The sequence below is a fragment of the Synchiropus splendidus genome, unplaced genomic scaffold (assembly GCF_027744825.2).
Source record: "Synchiropus splendidus isolate RoL2022-P1 unplaced genomic scaffold, RoL_Sspl_1.0 HiC_scaffold_23, whole genome shotgun sequence".
Lineage (NCBI taxonomy): Eukaryota > Metazoa > Chordata > Actinopteri > Syngnathiformes > Callionymidae > Synchiropus > Synchiropus splendidus.
The window spans coordinates 884,598-889,448 of record NW_026527057.1 but is presented as its reverse complement, the minus strand read 5'-3'; positions in this window follow the sequence as shown (position 1 = coordinate 889,448).

Sequence of the window (4,851 nt, the reverse complement as noted above, 5' to 3'; positions counted from 1 at the left end):
AGTTGCACATCAAATCTAAGCTGTCTGAAGTGTTTTTCAAAAGTTATCAACACTTTTATGTTTGGCGTTCCGAAACCCACCTTATCTCAGGCTGAAAAGCGTTTTTGTGCATTGTGCCATAACTTTTCAGGAAAGCTTCAGAACATGAAATTTTAACCTCCCACTATAGCAGAAAGGGTCTTTCTAGTAGTTGCACATCAAATCTAAACTGTCTGAAGTGTTTTTCCAAAGTTATCAACACTTTTATGTTTGGCGTTCCGAAACCCACCTTATCTCAGGCTGAAAAGCGTTTTTACGCATTGTGCCATAACTTTTCAGGGAAGCTTCAGAACATGAAATTTTAACCTCCCACTATAGCAGAAAGGGTCTTTCTAGTAGGTGCACATCAAATCTAAGCTCTCTGAAGTGTTTTTCGAAAGTTATCAACACTTTTATGTTTGGCGTTCCGAAACCCACCTTATCTCAGGCTGAAAAGCGTTTTTGTGCATTGTGCCATAACTTTTCAGGGAAGCTTCAGAACATGAAATTTTAACCTCCCACTATAGCAGAAAGGGTCTTTCTAGTAGTTGCACATCAAATCTAAACTGTCTGAAGTGTTTTTCCAAAGTTATCAACACTTTTATGTTTGGCGTTCCGAAACCCACCTTATCTCAGGCTGAAAAGCGTTTTTGTGCATTGTGCCATAACTTTTCAGGGAAGCTTCAGAACATGAAATTTTAACCTCCCACTATAGCAGAAAGGGTCTTTCTAGTAGTTGCACATCAAATCTAAGCTGTCTGAAGTGTTTTTCAAAAGTTATCAACACTTTTATGTTTGGCGTTCCGAAACCCACCTTATCTCAGGCTGAAAAGCGTTTTTACGCATTGTGCCACAACTTTTCAGGGAAGCTTCAGAACATGAAATTTTAACCTCCCACTATAGCAGAAAGGGTCTTTCTAGTAGGTGCACATCAAATCTAAGCTCTCTGAAGTGTTTTTCGAAAGTTATCAACACTTTTATGTTTGGCGTTCCGAAACCCACCTTATCTCAGGCTGAAAAGCGTTTTTGTGCATTGTGCCATAACTTTTCAGGAAAGCTTCAGAACATGAAATTTTAAACTCCCACTATAGCAGAAAGTGTCTTTCTAGTAGTTGCACATCAAATCTAAACTGTCTGAAGTGTTTTTCCAAAGTTATCAACACTTTTATGTTTGGCGTTCCGAAACCCACCTTATCTCAGGCTGAAAAGCGTTTTTGTGCATTGTGCCAAAACTTTTCAGGGAAGCTTCTGAACATGAAATTTTAACCTCCCACTATAGCAGAAAGGGTCTTTCTAGTAGTTGCACATCAAATCTAAGCTGTCTGAAGTGTTTTTCAAAAGTTATCAACACTTTTATGTTTGGCGTTCCGAAACCCACCTTATCTTAGGCTGAAAAGCGTTTTTGTGCATTGTGCCATAACTTTTCAGGAAAGCTTCAGAACATGAAATTTTAACCTCCCACTATAGCAGAAAGGGTCTTTCTAGTAGGTGCACATCAAATCTAAGCTCTCTGAAGTGTTTTTCGAAAGTTATCAACACTTTTATGTTTGGCGTTCCGAAACCCACCTTATCTCAGGCTGAAAAGCGTTTTTGTGCATTGTGCCAAAACTTTTCAGGGAAGCTTCAGAACATGAAATTTTAACCTCCCACTATAGCAGAAAGGGTCTTTCTAGTAGTTGCACATCAAATCTAAGCTGTCTGAAGTGTTTTTCAAAAGTTATCAACACTTTTATGTTTGGCGTTCCGAAACCCACCTTATCTCAGGCTGACAAGCGTTTTTACGCATTGTGCCATAACTTTTCAGGGAAGCTTCAGAACATGAAATTTTAACCTCCCACTATAGCAGAAAGGGTCTTTCTAGTAGGTGCACATCAAATCTAAGCTCTCTGAAGTGTTTTTCGAAAGTTATCAACACTTTTATGTTTGGCGTTCCGAAACCCACCTTATCTCAGGCTGAAAAGCGTTTTTGTGCATTGTGCCATAACTTTTCAGGAAAGCTTCAGAACATGAAATTTTAACCTCCCACTATAGCAGAAAGTGTCTTTCTAGTAGTTGCACATCAAATCTAAACTGTCTGAAGTGTTTTTCCAAAGTTATCAACACTTTTATGTTTGGCGTTCCGAAACCCACCTTATCTCAGGCTGAAAAGCGTTTTTGTGCATTGTGCCATAACTTTTCAGGAAAGCTTCAGAACATGAAATTTTAACCTCCCACTATAGCAGAAAGGGTCTTTCTAGTAGTTGAACATCAAATCTAAACTGTCTGAAGTGTTTTTCCAAAGTTATCAACACTTTTATGTTTGGCGTTCCGAAACCCACCTTATCTCAGGCTGAAAAGCGTTTTTGTGCATTGTGCCATAACTTTTCAGGGAAGCTTCAGAACATGAAATTTTAACCTCCCACTATAGCAGAAAGGGTCTTTCTAGTAGTTGCACATCAAATCTAAGCTGTCTGAAGTGTTTTTCCAAAGTTATCAACACTTTTATGTTTGGCGTTCCGAAACCCACCTTATCTCAGGCTGAAAAGCGTTTTTGTGCATTGTGCCATAACTTTTCAGGAAAGCTTCAGAACATGAAATTTTAACCTCCCACTATAGCAGAAAGGGTCTTTCTAGTAGTTGCACATCAAATCTAAACTGTCTGAAGTGTTTTTCTAAAGTTATCAACACTTTTATGTTTGGCGTTCCGAAACCCACCTTATCTCAGGCTGAAAAGCGTTTTTACGCATTGTGCCATAACTTTTCAGGGAAGCTTCAGAACATGAAATTTTAACCTCCAACTATAGCAGAAAGGGTCTTTCTAGTAGGTGCACATCAAATCTAAGCTCTCTGAAGTGTTTTTCGAAAGTTATCAACACTTTTATGTTTGGCGTTCCGAAACCCACCTTATCTCAGGCTGAAAAGCGTTTTTGTGCATTGTGCCATAACTTTTCAGGGAAGCTTCAGAACATGAAATTTTAACCTCCCACTATAGCAGAAAGGGTTTTTCTAGTAGTTGCTCATCAAATCTAAACTGTCTGAAGTGTTTTTCCAAAGTTATTAACACTTTTATGTTTGGCGTTCCGAAACCCACCTTATCTCAGGCTGAAAAGCGTTTTTGTGCATTGTGCCATAACTTTTCAGGGAAGCTTCAGAACATGAAATTTTAACCTCCCACTATAGCAGAAAGGGTCTTTCTAGTAGTTGCACATCAAATCTAAACTGTCTGAAGTGTTTTTCCAAAGTTATCAACACTTTTATGTTTGGCGTTCCGAAACCCACCTTATCTCAGGCTGAAAAGCGTTTTTGTGCATTGTGCCATAACTTTTCAGGGAAGCTTCAGAACATGAAATTTTAACCTCCCACTATAGCAGAAAGGGTCTTTCTAGTAGGTGCACATCAAATCTAAGCTCTCTGAAGTGTTTTTGGAAAGTTATCAACACTTTTATGTTTGGCGTTCCGAAACCCACCTTATCTCAGGCTGAAAAGCGTTTTTGTGCATTGTGCCATAACTTTTCAGGGAAGCTTCAGAACATGAAATTTTAACCTCCCACTATAGCAGAAAGGGTCTTTCTAGTAGTTGCACATCAAATCTAAACTGTCTGAAGTGTTTTTCTAAAGTTATCAACACTTTTATGTTTGGCGTTCCGAAACCCACCTTATCTCAGGCTGAAAAGCGTTTTTGTGCATTGTGCCATAACTTTTCAGGAAAGCTTCAGAACATGAAATTTTAACCTCCCACTATAGCAGAAAGGGTCTTTCTAGTAGTTGCACATCAAATCTAAACTGTCTGAAGTGTTTTTCCAAAGTTATCAACACTTTTATGTTTGGCGTTCCGAAACCCACCTTATCTCAGGCTGAAAAGCGTTTTTACGCATTGTGCCATAACTTTTCAGGGAAGCTTCAGAACATGAAATTTTAACCTCCCACTATAGCAGAAAGGGTCTTTCTAGTAGGTGCACATCAAATCTAAGCTCTCTGAAGTGTTTTTCGAAAGTTATCAACACTTTTATGTTTGGCGTTCCGAAACCCACCTTATCTCAGGCTGAAAAGCGTTTTTGTGCATTGTGCCATAACTTTTCAGGAAAGCTTCAGAACATGAAATTTTAACCTCCCACAATAGCAGAAAGTGTCTTTCTAGTAGTCGCACATCAAATCTAAACTGTCTGAAGTGTTTTTCCAAAGTTATTAACACTTTTATGTTTTGCGTTCCGAAACCCACCTTATCTCAGGCTGAAAAGCGTTTTTGTGCATTGTGCCATAACTTTTCAGGGTAGCTTCAGAACATGAAATTTTAACCTCCCACTATAGCAGAAAGGGTCTTTCTAGTAGTTGCACATCAAATCTAAACTGTCTGAAGTGTTTTTCCAAAGTTATCAACACTTTTATGTTTGGCGTTCCGAAACCCACCTTATCTCAGGCTGAAAAGCGTTTTTACGCATTGTGCCATAACTTTTCAGGGAAGCTTCAGAACATGAAATTTTAACCTCCCACTATAGCAGAAAGGGTCTTTCTAGTAGGTGCACATCAAATCTAAGCTGTCTGAAGTGTTTTTCGAAAGTTATCAACACTTTTATGTTTGGCGTTCCGAAACCCACCTTATCTCAGGCTGAAAAGCGTTTTTGTGCATTGTGCCATAACTGTTCAGGGAAGCTTCAGAACATGAAATTTTAACGTCCCACTATAGCAGAAAGGGTCTTTCTAGTAGTTGCACATCAAATCTAAGCTGTCTGAAGTGTTTTTCAAAAGTTATCAACACTTTTATGTTTGGCGTTCCGAAACCCACCTTATCTCAGGCTGAAAAGCGTTTTTGTGCATTGTGCCATAACGTTTCAGGAAAGCTTCAGAACATGAAAT